The sequence below is a fragment of the Chelonia mydas genome, chromosome 3 (genome assembly GCF_015237465.2).
Source record: "Chelonia mydas isolate rCheMyd1 chromosome 3, rCheMyd1.pri.v2, whole genome shotgun sequence".
In the NCBI taxonomy this organism is placed as follows: Eukaryota; Metazoa; Chordata; order Testudines; family Cheloniidae; genus Chelonia; species Chelonia mydas.
This window is the reverse complement of record NC_057851.1, coordinates 42,531,423-42,548,802: the sequence shown is the minus strand read 5'-3', so window position 1 is coordinate 42,548,802 and position 17,380 is coordinate 42,531,423.

The window sequence follows — 17,380 nt, the reverse complement described above, 5'->3', positions numbered from 1 at the left end:
TGTAGTGAATCATAAGATTAGATGATACTAATTATGCATGAAGGTTGTTTGTTGTTTTGAAAAAAAATTCTCAGATGCTTTGTTCCATTTGCTAACAGACATACACATTTTAAAAAGGCTGTTGGTCATAAGAACGGCCCTTCTGGGTCAGACCAATGGTCCATCTAGCCCACTATCCTGTCTTCTGACAGAGACCAATGCCAGGTGCCCCAGAGGGAATGAAGAGAGGAGGTGTGTTGGAATGTCAGACAATCTCAGCACATTCCTCCACAGCCACAAGACCAAAGATTGCAAGCCATTAAAGCAGAGAGGAATCATCAAGTAATCCATCCCTTCTCGCCCATTCCCAGCTTCTGGCAAACAGAGGCTAGGCTAGGGACATTTCAGAGCATGGCTTTGCATCCCTGTCCATTCTGTCTAATAGTCATGGAGAGACCTATCCTCCATGAACTTATCTAGTTCATTTTTGAACTCTGTTATAGTCTTGGCCTTCACAACATCCTCTGGGAAAGAGTTCCACAGGTTGACTGTGCATTGTGTGAAGAAATATTTCCTTTTGCTTGTTTAAAACCTGCTACCCATTATATCTGTGGCCACAGGCATACACAGAGAGGATAAAGCAGGTGCCTGAACCCAGTCAGGCCTGCAGGATAATGAGCAGTTGGCATAGATGGGGTTTTGTAGCCAGAGCCTAGTCTAAAAATGGGAAAATTGAAAGAGTTCACCCTTAGACAGGTGAGCGCATGAGGCCTGACATCTGAGAGGGTGCACTCAGAGGTACCAGAAAGAGGACAGAGGTACAGCTAGCCCTTAGGCAAGGAGTCTTAGGAGCTGTTGCCTATTCCATATGCACCTTCGCACATGGTACAGAGTGAGCCTTCTCATTCCTGCAGAGACTGATAATCCCCCTGAAATGCATGCACAAAGTCAATGGAATCTTGGGAGTTCATACACTAAAATAGAAATTCCACACATATATCCCAAAGTGCTGCACCAATAGAACATTAGTAAGAAACCTGCCATTTAACAATAAAAGTCAGTGTGGACACATAAATACATATTTTATACCATTATTAGCCTGCCGAATGTAAACATGTTTTCAGTGAACAACTGAACTCCACATCTGTAATCTATAGTCTATGTCTCTGACAAATTTTAAATTGATCCCTCAAACTGCTGAGGCCCTACAGTTCTTTTTTTTAAAAAAATTTCACAATATTTTGTTTTTATAACAGCAAACGAGTACTTATTTTTCCTTTCTAAGCAATTTTTGCTCACTCTTCATAGTCACAAGCAATTGTAAAAGGCCCTTTAGAATGGAAACACATATGCAACTTTAAATAGAGACATCACAATGCACTCCACTTATAATTAATCTTTAAAAAATACAAATACAAAATAGAGCTTCAGGATTGGTCAAAACTGCTTCAGCTACGGCCCCAAAGGGCTGGTATGTCAGCCAGGAAATTGCTGGAACAACATTGTGCTATATTTATCCCAGGAAAGCCTCCTACTCCAAAGCTGGGGGAGGGTGATAACAGCATCCACGAAGGCCGGCCCTATACCTCAGAAGAATTGTCAGCTGTTTGGTGGTGTAATGGACCCTTTGTACCGATGGACCAACACAAAGAGGCCATTACATATGAGAGAATCTAACCCCACGGTCTTTTCACAGCTATAGTAATTCAATAGCAAACAATAAAACCTCCAGTCCAGTACATTCTCTTTCTCCTGTGTAATTTTAATGTGCTTTCTGATGTGTGGGACATAAACATAGATTTTAAGGCCAGAAGGGAGCATTTTGAGCATCTAGCCCCGTGGTGGGCAACCTGTGGCCCATTAGGGTAAGCTGATTGTGGACCGCGAGACATTTTGCTGACGTTGACCATCCACAGGCACGGCCCTCCGCAGCTCCCAATGGCTACAATTCACCGTTCCCGCCCAATGGGAGCTGCGGAAGTGGCGGGCCACAGCTCCCTTTGGGTGGGAACGGTGAACCACAGCCACTGGGAGTTGCTGGGGGCCGTGCCTGCGAACGGTTAATGTCCGCAAAATGTCTCACGGCTCACAATCAGCTTACACTAATTGGCCGCATGCGGCCCAGGGGGGCCACAGGTTGCCCACCACTGATCTAGTCTAACCTCCTGCATAACACAGGCCATGGAACCTCACCCAGTAATTTCTGCATCAAACTCATAACTTCTGTCTGAGCTGTAGCATATCTTTTAGAAAGACATTCACTCTTGATTTAAAGTCTTCAAGTGGTGGAAAATCCACCACATTCCTAGGTAATAAGTTTACACATAATAGGCCTATTGGGTAGTCTCTGTCCAGCTTCTAATGGATAGGCATAATGGATAAATATTCACATAAAAAAACTGTTACCCTTGGCTGCAAGCCAATCAGAAGCACTGAAAATTGAGTGGGCAAGGAATGAACTACAGTAAGGAGGATAGGGTTGATAAACACTGCATTATTGTTAGTGTATGGCGGCTTGCCTACTGCTGTAGCTATCCTGTGAATAGAGTCCATCAAGTTTAGTGCTGTCAAGTGAACTGTTTTGTAAGTGTAAATGATAAATGTACTAAACTTCACTTCTTGTTGTCATTCAGCACTTAAAGAAACATAATCACCTCATTAACAAAGGCTTTATAGTGTACTCTGGCAGTGTGATACCCATTTAAACAAAAGAGTGAAGGAAAAACTTGCAGACAAGCTTGGAAGAATGGAAAATGCATTTCAGTGCAATCATTATTCCTTTCTAAAACACATTCTAAAACTATCTCTTCCAAACCCTGATTTCAAGAGGCCACATAATAGCTTGCCGGGGGGATGTCTTAGATTTCTTCAGAAGGATCTGTTTTGAACGGTTCGTGTAAGGTGAAAAAAAGAGAACTCAGACAATCAGCAGTCACCAATGTAATGCAATAATACTATTCAGGAAGAAGAAAGCTCTCTTTAATTTTGAATATCCTTTACATATTCCCAAGGTATATCAATAATTAATTGCTAACACCTGGCAAGATCCATCTGGCAATATCCCCTCATTATTGGTTAACTGAATGCTGATTTTGTTCAACATTCTAATGCAGCATCATGTCCTGATGGCTTCTACTGAATATGTAAAGCCATGAGTATCTATACATCAACATCAAAATGCAGGTGTTGCTCTGATATAAACATTTTGACTGTAGCTAGTATTCCAGTCCCAAGATCTGCTTTCAATTAAACCAGAAGTGTACTTATTCATATTACATTCCCTATCGTATATAATCTGCTCATGAAAATATTTTGTTAAATAAAGTACATTTACTAATGCATGTTGAAATATCCTGCTGCCTGCCACAAAATGTATTTTAATTGTAAATCACTTACCACTTTCTGAATACCTTGGAATTAAAGGCGAAGCTTTCTTCCTAAGTTAATGACAGCACCAACCAATATCGAGGACCTAACTCTGATAATGAATTTATGTTAATGATACATTTGGCAATTAAAGGTTGATTAATTGAACAGTTCACTTCCAATATTCTTGGGAACTAGTTTCCAGATTCACTATGTGCCACAGCTCTGGCAATAACAAGTACTTTCACAGGAAAGGACTTTACTTCTTCAGACTTTGTGGTTCTTGAAAAAGTAGGGTATTTTGATTTGTTTATTTTGTTTTTGTTTTGTTTACCATGTGAACAGAAATCAGAATTGGAATTTATTAGATGTTTGTTCCATAATATTTTTCAGAATATTCCTGAGATGAAATGCATTTTAACCATAATGGAAATCTGTATTTTTATAGACTTAACCCTTTAAAAAAAATAAGGAATTTGACTTTCTTTGCATGTGCATCTATGATGAACTTTACTTGACATTTCTGAGAAGGCTCAAAGTTTGAAGTAAAAGGCCATGAAGTATTTTTGCTGTTCCAGGAATTTTATCTATTGTCCCCACTCTGCTCTTCTTCCAAAATCCTCATCTGCAGTTTTTGTCAGAAAGCAAACCATGAAGGTTTCCATTTGCCAGGATATCCTCTTACCTTCTTAGCCTTCAATACAATACACCAGTGGTTCCCAAACTTGTTCCGCTGCTTGTGCAGGGAAAGCTCCTGCCAGGCCGGGCCGGTTTGTTTACCTGCTGTGTCCGCAGGTTCGGCTGATCGTGGCTCCCAGTGGCCGCGGTTCGCTGCTCCAGGCCAACGGGGGCTGTGTGAAGGGCGGCCAGTACCTTGGCCTGAGCCGCTTCCAGCAGCTCCCATTGGTTGGAGCAGTGAACCGCAGCCAGTGGGAGCCGCGATCGGCAGAACCTGTGGACGCGGCAGGTAAACAAACCGGCCCGGCCCGGCCCGGCAGGGGCTTTCTCTGCACAAGTGGCGGAACAAGTCTGGGGACCACTGCAATACACTATCACAAATCTCTCTTCCGGCAGTGGACTAATGCATTAGTGAATGTGTAACAGTCCACTATCTTACCTCAACAAAGGACAACCTAGATGACCTAATAGTTCTTTTCCATCTGTAATTTCTTTGATTTTGCTTTTCTGCCTGGCCCCAATTAAGCAAGCAACAGCAGCATAACAAAGCCATGAGGCAAGTTGTATGATGAAACAATAATACTATTAATAATACAATGAGCCCCGCCCTCATTCCACCTCTTCCTGTCCCCACTCCACCCTTGCCCCTGAGGCCCCATGGCTGCTGCTTGTTGCTCTCCACCCTCTCCCAAGCCCCTCCTGCCAGCTGCCAAAGAGCAGAACAGCTTTCGCTGGTGGGAGCTGACCACCCACAATTTTTCCCCCCTGCATGCTTGAGCCCCAGAGCACTGACGGAGTCAGCACCTACGCCTGATTCTCTCCTCATAAGGGACCACAATGAAATCAGTGGAGTTGCACGGGTATAAAATTAATGAACCAGAGGTGGTTCACCAGCCTAAGAAGTCTAATGAGTGGTGTTGTGGTTCACCAGCAGATATAAACCCAATCTGACAAGCCAGAGAAGGCTCATCAGACTGGCAGTGCCAGCAGGAATCTGAAACACGCTTCTTGAGTTGAAGAGGGTACTAAGCAGAGGTGAGTCTCATATATGCCCCATGGTCACATATATAGCCAGCTTACATGCATCAGCCATAAATATGTTAGTGTTGCTGAGGCCAGAAGTTAAGGTTTTTCATTACAGCGAGTTGAATGTGTTGTTTAGCATGTATCTTTATGTACTGCAAATGAAGGGGAGTTCCTTATGTAGTATTAAGGTATGGTGAACCATGTTTTCCTAGCCTGTCAGTTCCCTGTGTGGAGTGCATCAGTTCCCTGTGCGGAGAGCATGATCAGTTGGGCAGTTGCACACAACAATGGAGTGCTGCTAGGCGTGCTCACCAAGCTGGACAATCATTTCAAAAATATGTGGTCTCTTTAAAGGGAGGAATTGGCTTCTGGTGTATGTGACCTTGGAAAGTGGTATTCACAATTGTGACCAAAGCGGTCAGTGTTGAGCATTGTGGGACAGCTGCTGGAGGACTGGTAGGGTTGACATAGGTCATGCAATGTCTATATTCACACTGAACCAACCACAGTAGGGTCGACTATGGCTCAACACCATTCGGGGGGTGGTATTACTGTGTCACTATATTGGGGCACCTACATCAGCAGGAGACAAATCTGAGTGTAGACACATGCACAATTAAGTTGACGCAAGGTGACTTATTTTGACCTAACTTTCCAAGCCTTAATCTACACTACAGAGTTTTGCCAGCATAGCTTTTTTTTTTTGCCAGCAAGCTAGAATTTTGAAGAAAAAATCACACCCCCAACTGACATAGCAAAAGCCCTGCTGTAGATACACTTATGCTATGAGAAGAATGGTTCTGTGTCAGCTTAGCTAATGTTGTTTGGGGAGGTGATGTAGCTATGCTGACAGAACTCCTGTCAGCTTACCCTATGTCTCCACTAGGGGGCTCTGCCAGGATACCAGCAAAGGCACTGTAGTGTAAACAAGGTCTGCATTAACCACATTTCTGGGCAGTTAATTTCCCTTGTTTCATGAAGAGGAGGTGTTAGTGATGGGGCATGATTGGAGGGCACCTGTGGAAGGTCTGCCACTTTAGCTGCCAGCTCTGCCCTCCTCCTGGCCTCACCATGCCCTCGGTAAGGCTGGAAGTGCCATGGGAAGAAAGGAGGATGGTAACTGATGGGCTCTGAGGAGCACATCTACCAACTGGAGGCAGCAAGGGGAAGAGCAGGGAGCCCCAGATTTGTATCTACTTCAGGGATCTAGTGTAAAGGAAGGGGCTCTGCACAGCCCTGTGCAGCAGAGGAGTACTATAGATGTGTCAGATGGTCCATTCATTTGAGTGGGGTGTGGTCAGATGAATTAGGATACCTCAAAGAGATGAATAGTCTAATACTTTAACTCCGGGTAGAGTGAAATGACCCATTCATATCAATGTGAGTTCCCCTTTACCTCAGTTTCAGTTGTGGAATACCACTGCTCAAGGTAATCTCACTATGCATGTCGGTTTTAGAGCAACTTGAATATTAAAATCTTCTTCTTATTGGGGGGGAGGGGGGAAGGGGGTAGTATCTGAGGAAAGCCTGAATCAAATTACTCCAAACTTGCACCATTGCCCCTGTTGTGCTATACCAATATCCTAGATAATCTCATTATGCATGTGAATTTTAGAATACTTTGAAGATTAAAAGAAGCTCATAATGTGGGGGGAGGACATATATTGGGAACCTCTTGATCAAATTACCTAAATTTGCACCATAAATTCTACCCCAGGCCCTAAATAGTTTTTTAATTATTGCTTCCGAAAAAGGGAAGTGGGTGGTGGAAATTATCCACGTTTGATGCCGAGAGAGTAATATCAGGATCAGAGCCATAGTTTGAGCCCAAGTATGTGTAAAAAGAAAGAGTTATAAGAAGTGTAAATTTTGGATGTTATGTGACTTTTTTAGTGGAACTGTATCTCACTCAAACGACCTCAAAAATTTTGACTACTAAACCAACTCTGTGGCTATTTTCAAGACAAGGCTTTTTTGAGGGTCTCTTTCCCTTAATCAGCTTTCTCTTACCCTAACTATTCTGTTTTGCCCAGCGCTCTATTCTATGCAATGTGGAAAGGGACAAATTTTCACACCCAGATACAGACTTTCAGTCCCACAAAGTCGGCAGTTACCCTGATTTTGGGAAATTAGGAATGTGAAGGATAATTTCATTTTTAAAGGTGATCTGTAAAGAGACAATAACTGAGACTGTGCTTTTGTTTGATTTTCTTCTGATAATTAAAGAAGCATGAAGATTTGGGGGCATAGTTGTCTAGACTAGAATTGGTGATTCTGTTATAATTTGGGCTAATTGATTGTACATGCTAATTATGTTGGTAACTGAGGCTCTCCACAAATGTTTGTTCTGGAGCACAAAGTTATGTGATTTGCCCAAGGCTGAGCCCCCATATGCTGATACAAACATTTTCAGAGTGTCTATATTAGCATTTACAATCACTTAACAAGCAATTGGCAATCAATTACAACAGAAGGACAAATGCTAGTCTAGACCAAGCCTATGATAACAGGAGAACTAGGGAAATCATGACATGACAAGAGTCAGGAGACAGAAAATTGAGCAATGGACAGGGGAAAGGATTTTAAATCAACACTTTTGTCTGATTTTGTTAACATCTATTTGTTGTATTAGCCAGGCAAGGTTCTAACAAGCTTCAACAGGACTTTATTTTCAAAGTGGAAACCTCTTTACCAAGCTGCTGCTGCACCCTCTGTAGCTCTCCCTCAGCCTCCCAACTCCTCCCCCTCCTTCCTGTTTCCTGTCCTTTCAGACTCCCAACAGCCAGTGCTCCCAATTCTAATAATTACAAGCAACATCTAAACACCACATTCCCTCCTCTCTTAAGAAACTGTCCCAATTAAAATAAACATTATTGTTCTAACCACAGGAACAAATATGAAACAAGACACTATACTGTTGGCAGACATATTACACTGAAAACACTGTAGATACTACACAACATAGTCTCTAGTCCAGACAGGTGGTCGTCTTGGTCTGACAGGCCATCTCTCAAGCCTCGGTCCCAGTGCAATGTCTTGTTGTGTTGGTACTACGGTGAAGTTATCCAGTGCAGACTGGGTGTTGGCATAATCTCCTCTTGGTGCATAGGCAGTTGCAAGATAAGAAGCATTCCATACCCGCCCATCAGAAAGTCGATAGGTGTAAGGTCCCTTCTTCTCTATGATTTTAAGAGGAGCTGTGAATTTATGGTCCCCTTTGCGTAAAATGCCAGGTTTTCGTATTCTAACGAAGGAACTACACTCAAACTTTTGTTTCTTAGCATCCCACCACTTGTCTGTGAAAGCCTTAGACTTTGCTTGGTTCTGTTCAACTGTTTTTCTCACATCATCCTCGTTTGGGGCATCAGGTCATGCCTTTAACAATCCAGCAATGTTCAGTTTAGTATTCATCTGTTTCCCATGCAATAACTCTGCGGGTGATCTTTGCGTTGTGGCATGTCGTGTAGCCTGGTATGCTTACAAGAAATCAGTAGTGAAGGGTATCCACAATCGCCCTTCCAGTTTAGCCATTTGCAAACTCTCTTTCAAACTTCTGTTAAACCGTTCGATTTCCCCATTGGCTTGAGGGTAATATAGGGATGACCTTCTGTGTAAAATGTTCCTCTGTGCTAGAAAAGTTTCAAACTCCAGGGAAGTAAATTGACTACCATTATCTGAAACCAGTTCTTTGGGTTACCTTCCCTGCTAAAAAATGAAGAGAGGAACTTAATTACTGTAGCAGAAGAGATTTGCAATGTAAACACTACCTCAGGCCATTTACTGAAATAGTCTATTAAAGTGATGGCATAACGGCAGTCAATTGGAGCAGTATCAAAGGGTCCTACAATGTCAATCACCACTTTTTCCCATGCAGATTCAGGAAGAGGAACAGGCTGTAATGGAGGGGTACGTGTCACTGCTGTCTTATCATGCATTTGGCAAGTGACACAGGATTTTATGAATGCTTCAGTTTGAGAGTCCATCCCTGGCCACCAATACAGATCGGTTAAAAGACCAGGTTCAGAAATTGGAAAGAATCAGAGTGGAAAAGGAAAGCAAAGTGATTAATTTGAAGGCAGAATCTGATGCTCTCAGAGCTACATCTCTGACACAAGCAGCACAGATTGTAGGAATGGAGAAGCAGGTATGTGACAGTGAGTGGGTCAGTAATAAGCTGTAGGGGAAAGTGTCTGAGTTGAAACAGCAGACCATGGAGAGCAAAGCTGCAGTCAGAGCCCTTTTGAAGGATTCACAAAGCAAAATCCAGGCAGAGCATAGGGAATGCTGGAGACAGATTGGTGCCCTTAAGGCTCAGTTGGGAGAGCAAAGGGGGATCGTGGCAATGATCAGAGGGAATTGTAGCTGGGAGGAAGACATAAAATCAGAGGAGGATCCCAATGCATGCCCCTCTTATTGCAATTATGAGCTGACAGACCCTGGTGAGTTCACCCTGGATCCCATTGGGCAGTCTCCATATAGCCCCCTATGGGGATCACTGGAAGAACTGCAAAGACCTCCTCCTATGGCCCCCATAGTCAGTACCTCTGTCACAAAAAGGGGACCTCAAGGAGGTCAGGGAGGAACAGAGGAGCGGCTGGAAACTAGACCTTTTACCCCTGGCCAGGTTAGGGCAGTAGGGAAATCAGTTGGCCTGCTGAATAGGAGCACAGCCTTGAGGTGGATGGTAAGAGTATCTGGCATGGCTGATTCACTCCAGCTGATGTGGCAGCTATATGCAGGGAGTGTATGTCCCCCGAGGATTTTGCAGGGCTCCCTTATGATGTCCAGATGGGGGCCTCTCCTGGAGCAGATGATGGAGAAAAGCATATAAATGTGCAGAGGGAAATAATATACACCCTCTTCCCAGGAGAAAGCCCCACAGTTATATTTCACCAGGAGAAGCAACAGGCCGGGGAGAGAGTAGAAAATTATGTAGCCAGAAAGAAATTGGCACTGAGACATTCTGGGCTGACAAATGTCATTAACCCAGACTTTGCAGCCCTCCCTTTCAAACAAGCTTTAATCCAAGGATTTCTCCCTTTAATTCATATGGCCTTAGTGGGTATGGATCTGGCAGCAGTTCGAACAAGAGATATTGAGGATAGAGCAAAGCAGGCCTCTATGAGGTCCAAAAGGATATGCACCCTCCTAAAAGGAAACCTGATAAGGTGGCTGCTGTAGCCCCTCCAAATAGCACACAGGGAAAAGAAAAAGGAGACAAACCTCATAAGGGTCGAGGCAGAACCCCTGACCCATGGCATGGGGAAATTTGGAAGCGACTTTTAAAATATGAGCAAAAGGAAGCAATAGACCCGCTGCCTACTGCTGAACTCCTAGCGAAATTGGCAGAACATGAACTGGCTGAGTATCAAGGAAAAAGCAGCATTGCACCACCGCTTGCTGCTCTATGGGGAGGCCGAGTGCGCCAGGATCCCCCAATTGTGGCACACTTAAACACCAATAAGTGTGGGAGGTTCACGGTTTATGTGAAGTTTGCAGGAGGGGCGTTCAGACAGAATTTACTACTGGACTCAGGTGTCACCTACTCCCTAATTAGAACCCAAAATAAGCACCTGTTTGGACCTCTGGCTAGAGTCAAAACCTTACAGGGATTTAATGAGGCACAAAACATTGTCCCCTTCTGTAAAAAAATCCCATATAGTGTGGGGACAAAGAAGAGCCAAGGGCAATTTGGCTTGATGGATTTGGGGGGAGAAGGTATTCTAGGAATAGATGCTCTGAGGGAATTGAGAGTGCTAGTTGATTGTGCTAACAGGGTTTTGTGGGAAATGCCTCCTTGCACCCCATGGGAGATTTCAGCCAGCTACTGAATAGCAGCCCTTGGCCCCCAGAAGTTTTAGCAATTGCAGAGAAATACCAGGAGGTTTGGGCCAAGAATAAAATAGAATGTGGTAAAACTGATGCAGAAATCCTAGTCACAGGCCCTGATCCTCCACCCCAGAAGTGGTATCGATATCCAAAGGAGGCAGAAGCTAGCCTAAAGGAAATAACTGATGGTCTTTTTAGCCAAGGAGTTTTAGTGGAACAGCCCAGCACTAACAATGCTGCCCTATGGCCCGTCCTTAAGAGTGATGGCAAAACCTGGAGGCTTGGGGTGGATTTTCACCCCCTTAACTGGGTGACTCCACCTATGGCTCCCGTAGTGGCTAAATATCAGGAGGTAATGGGTTCCACATTAGGAGGGGCCCAGTGGTTTTCAGTTTTAGATTTGGCTAACGCTTTCTTTGCTATCCCCTTAAACTGGGACAGCAACTATAAATTTGTTTTCACCTTTCAGGAAAAACAATTATGTTTTGCCCGGGTCCCCATGGGATGGAGTAACACACCTGTTATCTGCCCTGCCCAGGTAGCAAAAATGTGGGAGGGAATGCCTGAAAAGGATAGTGTGATTTCTTATGTGGATGATGTCCTGGTCTGTACTCAGACCCAGGAGGAAAATTTAAAGGTGTTGGACAGAGTGCTGCAAAAGATTCAGTAAACAGGGTTTAAAGTAAGTCCAAAGAAGGCCCAACTGTGCTCCCAGCAGGTACACTATATTGGGGTAACCCTGGGACAAGAAGGGCGCTCCCCTGATCAACAGAGGGTTGAGTTTATTCTCAAACTCCCAGCCCCCACAGACGTAACCGCTCTGAGATCCTTCCTGGGCATGGTTAACTTTTCCCAAGATTTTATAGAAGGGTTTTCAGAAAAAGCAGCCCCACTGCATGAATTGTTAAGGAAAGGGGCAGAATGGATTTGGGGCCCACAGCAGCAGGAAGCCATGGCTCAATTAAAACAAGCCTTGGCCCAAGCCACAGCCCTATCATATCCCCGGGTAGGAGAACCATTTGTATTACACCTAGCAACTACAGACAAGGGAATGGGAGCTGTGCTAAGGCAGAACCATGGAACAGGTCTCTGACCTGTAGCTTATGCCTCCAAGACCCTGAGTGAGATAGAGAAGGGATTCACCCCATGTGAAAAGAAGGTCTTGACACTCGTTTGGGCACTACAGCATGGGGAATACCTGGTGGGTTTGTCCCCTGTGTTATTGAAAACAGCCCACTCCCCAGTGAAGTATGTACTCACTGGTAAAATCAACAATGGCCACGTATCTAGCCCTGGATTGGCAAAATGGACCCTGCTTTGTTAAACAAAAATGTAGATATGGAAAAAATCACAATACTGTCCCCAATACCTTATGGCCTCCTGATAGAGGGGGAAGAGCATGAATGCCCATCACCTGAGCCACTGCCCTGGGAGCCGTCCCTCTTCGAGGGAGGGGCCGTGCTGAGTGAGATGCTGGGAATAGCAGATGTTGTTTGGTTTGTGGACAGCTCTCATTTTTACAAAAATGGCCATCCGCATGTGGGCTTCGCTGCTGTAAAAGTGCCTATGGGCGAGGTGCTGAGGGGACAGTATACACCATATTCTGCCCAAGCAGCTGAAATTGTGGCTATAGCAGTAGCACTGGAAAATACCCCCCACCACTCAGGAGGTAGCCATTTTCACAGACTCAGGCTGGGTCCTTCGATCCCTGGTGGATTGGGTACCAGAATGGAAAAAGAGAGGGATGAGGTCTGTAGACGGGAAACCCATAGCCCATGCCGACAAACTGAAATACGTCTGGGCATTGGCGGAGGCCCAGGATACTGTGGTACACATGGGAAAAATCAGAGCACACAAGAAGGGGACTGAGGAATCAAAATGGAATAATCGGGCAGATGCGGAAGCAAGGAGGGGGGCAGAGAGGGGAAATTGTGGCAGCCAAGAAATGGGAAATGTATAGCTCCTATAGCAGTAGCCAGAAAAAGAGACTCAGTTCACATAGGTTTAATAACCCTCCAAAGTCAGGATCCCAGCCTGACAGAGTTAGTGAAAAAGGGAAAGCACCAGGAGTGGAAAGTGTGGCAGAATGAATCAAAATTAATTCTAGCAACTAAAGAAGGGAAACCAGAAGCAGTCTGGGTGGTTCCTACAGCCTTAAGAACAGAAATGATTTCCCTAGCTCACAATGGGGTACACCTAGGAGTAGAGAAAACCTTAACCCGATTGCAGGCTGCCAGCTGGTGGCCACATATGAGCAGCGACGTGGAGCAGTTTGTAAATAACTGTCTACCATGTGCAGCCAATAATGCTGATCCCAAAATAATCAAAGGACCCCTGAGACATCAGAGAATAGAAGGACCATGGGCCCGACTGCAAATTGATTTTATTGGGCCCCTACCCAGGACCACAAGGGGTAATCAGTATTGTCTGGTGATTGTTGATCCCTTTACTAAATGGATTGAGGCTATCCCAACTTGAAATAACACAGCTCAAACCGCAGCTCGGGTGCTCACTGAACAAGTAATAACCAGATGGGGCACCCCGAGGGAAACTGATTCAGATCAAGGGCCCCACTTTGTTGGGGAAATCACAAAAGGAATTCTGCCAAGTGTTTGGGATTAAACAAAGGCTACATATAGCTGGACACCCCCAAAATTCAGGCCAGGTGAAGCGAACTCTCAAAGCAGCTCTCAGAAAAGTAGTAAACCAGCAAGGGAAAGATTGGGACCAAAGACTGCCATTTATCCTGATGGCTATTAGGGGGTCCGTTGCATCTCATGGAGTAACTCCATTCAAGGCGATGACTGGGAGAGATATGTGTCTCCCAGAACAGTGGTGGGTGGATGGAACGCCACCTGACAACCTACAACCCCGTATCCTCACGGACCAATTGATGCAGCAGCTGTTAAAAGTTGTTGCTTACACCCATCGGCAGGTTGTCATAGCCTTGGGAACTAACATTTGGAAAATGGACAAAAGAATGGGTCCCATCTCAAATCCCCAAGAATAGCAGGTAGGAGACATGGTTATGTATTGACAAGTAAGGAAAAAAGCATATAATCTCAGTCCTATTTGGGCAAGACCAGTTAGAATCTGTAACAAGGCTAGCCCCACTGTCTATCAGCTAGAAATTCAGTCAGGAAAGAAAAACATACTGAAGTGGTTTCACTCCTCACAGCTAAAATGATGGAAGGGAAACCATCCCAGTCAGCCTTAGATGAAGCCCACTGTCAGGCCAAGGTACCCCCAGCTCAGGAGAAATATGCTTCAGACATCAGTGAGTCTGAATGAATATTAGCTCTAAGACACTTCACAACTCCCTCCCTCTTAACGGGTGTGTGTGAGGGGGAAACAGTCTATGTTTGTTTTATGTTGCAGAGTCCTCTGTCAGCAGATGTCCAACAGCCCTGCCTGAGATGTGGTCCTGGCTGTGTATGTTGCTATCTGGATTCTCGTGTTTGTGGGTCTATGCTTCTGATGTCGGTGCACCAAAAACCGTCGTGATCGAGACATGGGAGAACCACACATGGAAGACACTGGAGTGTGAAGTAAACAATACCCTTGACGTTGCTCCAAGTCCCGCATATGTTTCAGGGAAAGCCTCCATCTTCTTGGACCCACAGATGGATATAACCCCACTTCCGTGAGGTTAAAAGGTTTGAACAAAGTAAACATCATTGTCGGAATGAGTGGGGAAGCAACATGTATAATGGGCTGGACTGTAAATGATAGTCCACTTTGGCGGCTAAAGAATCCCAGAATGATTAGTGGAAACATCACTATCCTCATGAATACCATAATATTCCCTTCCCCTTTTTGGCTCGGGAGAGAAGATTTATTGGTGGGAGGAACTGGAAAATACTACCCAGATAAATTAAGCTGTCATTGGGTGGGAACAAACAGGCTGCTGCATAATTGTAACCAACCTAGATGTGCGCAGCTGTGGACTGACCTTCCTAATAAAACAGCCCCTGGAGACAAAACAGTCCAATTTAAATTAGAATATGCCATCTACCTCACTGGGAAACAGACAAATTTGGAAAAAACAGAATTGCAAATATTCACACCAGGAGGGGAATGGAAGATCCTCCTGTCCTGTTACAACAGGAACCAGTGGCCGCTCACAGAGGAGCTCCTGTCTCTGCGATATGGAGAGCAGCATCAGTTAATCTGGTGTGCTAGTGAGGAAATTATCAGCATGTGGGTTAGCATGACAGGAAAATGGTTTCTGCGAGGGCCTCATGGTGTAAAAAGTTGCATTGTTTGGGTTTTGGACCCAGTAGTCACCAATTTAATCAGTCCCTATGTTGTCTGAACCAATGTCAAAAAGCAGTTGGTTCTTGACCCTACTCAATCCCTCAGAAAGGTCATTCTAGACCTAAGTTTGACAAAGGTCTCAGTGATAGAGCCCCGGTGTAAGCAATTTGTTCCACCCTGATTTGAAGGTTGGAAAAATTGGATGGAAACACACAATATTCCCAAACCAAAAAGCTCTAGCAGGAAAAGCAGAAGGGTAAAAAGAGACTTTATGGGGAGCAATTGGAATGGGAGGAGCAGTCCTTAACAGCATTAATGAGAAGGTGCTTGCAAACAAGATGAATCCAATGGGAGCTCACATAAAAGATTTGGCTACACCTATTAGGTTATCATTTGAGCAATTAAGGTCTCTGCAATCCCAAGTAGCAAATATCTTAGAGGAATGGGGAAAAACCCAAGAGTAAGACCATCACCATCTCTTGCAGGCTGTTGGCACTCTGCAAGCTAACACTTCTTTAGCTATGGCATGTATGCAAATGCAAGTATGGATGATTGATGTAGTAAAAGATATGATTCGTGATGGTAGGAATTTCCCAGTAGAAATCAGAAGCATCATTTGGAATAATTCCACCCAAACGGAGAGTTACAGGCCTGGTGGAAAATGGTAAATTTTACGTATAATCAACACTCAGAGGAAATCACGGTCTTTGTTTTGCTAATGTCCCAAGCAGAAATAAAATAGGTTTCTCCCATTGTGGCTTTAGGCCTCAATATTAATCAGACCGTAATGAAACCTATCGACCACAGAGCGTGAGTAGTGAAAGATGATCAAAAAAGGAAAACAGTAGAATTGGGAGCCTGTTTAGAGGAACCTAGAATTGGATATGAATGTAACAAAAATGCCCTCCAACCTCAGGATGTATGTTTGGAAGTAACTGAAGGAAAATGCCATTTTGCTATTAACCCATTTGTAAGTAACAATTCTGTATTTGTGTATCTAGGAAATCATTGTGTATGTTTTAGAAGTTGGTGTCCTGCATTTCTTGTTAATTTTATGCATAAAGTAAATCATAATCCTTATGAGAATAAATGTTTCTGTCATATTGTAGCAATTAGGGGATGTGATTTCAAATTTCATGTACCCGAATTTAAATATAGTCAGTTAAAAGTGTCTTATACTTTGTATTCTATTGTAAAACCTGCGCCCCTTGGAATGGGTCTAACTGCTCTGCAAACATTACTTGTACACCCTGATTTACAGAACCAGTTACAAACGGCAAAACAGGAAGGGTGCAGAGTCATGGTTACCATGCATCATAATGCCAATGAAATTAAACGGGTATTTGCAAGAATTGTCCAGGACCTGTTGCACTACTGGTGGGAAGTATTATTGGGATGGTCTTCCACTGGCACAGGCATCCTGAATTTGGCCCTATACCCCATCATAGTAATCTTGGGGTGCCAAATAGTAGTGGTTTTTGTTACCAGCCTAATGACATGCTGGATATGTTGCAAACTCCAGCAATTGCAAGTCCCCTGACAGATGAGTCAGTGGTTACTGCCACCGGCACTCGTACCCCCAGGTAAGGAACATATAAAACTTGTTGCCCCTCCCTCAACTGGGAAAGGAGGCTAAGGCGATCACTTGTCAAGTGCTATGCTGGTGTGCTAAGTATGGGATGCCAGCAAGAAGATAATTTGCTTGGTCTCGGCTGAGAGCCTTGAGCTTTTGTTGGATCTCAACTCAGGTGCATCCAGAAAAGGTGTGACAGCGATCATGTAAGGACCCCTTGTGTGAAAGGTGACCTTTAAGGAGGGGAAACTGTACAGAGAGACTTTGGCAAACCAGTAAAGTGTCTGAAACCACTATGGCTTATTGCTAAAAGCAGCCAAGTCAGCAGGCTGCAAAATGGCCATTCAGCACTCTCAGTTTGACCAAGGCAGGAGGGGGGGGGTTAGGTGCCACAGAAAGGGCAGCTTGACCCCCGCATCCTTCCTGATAAGAACTGTGTTGAAGTGGCTGATACATGCATTTTAGAAGAGCAGGATGTGCCCTAGAAATGTCTATTGGGGCCTCAAGGCTGCAAATTCTGGAAAAACCCACACCTGGTTAATCGATAATCAGAAGGAACCTCTTGCTTGACCATTGAAATGGCTTACTTAACAAGTTTTCTTTAAGGGACATGTCATTCTATTACTATAAATAAGGGGGAAAAGTTTGAGGTAGTTGGACTCTTTTTGGACT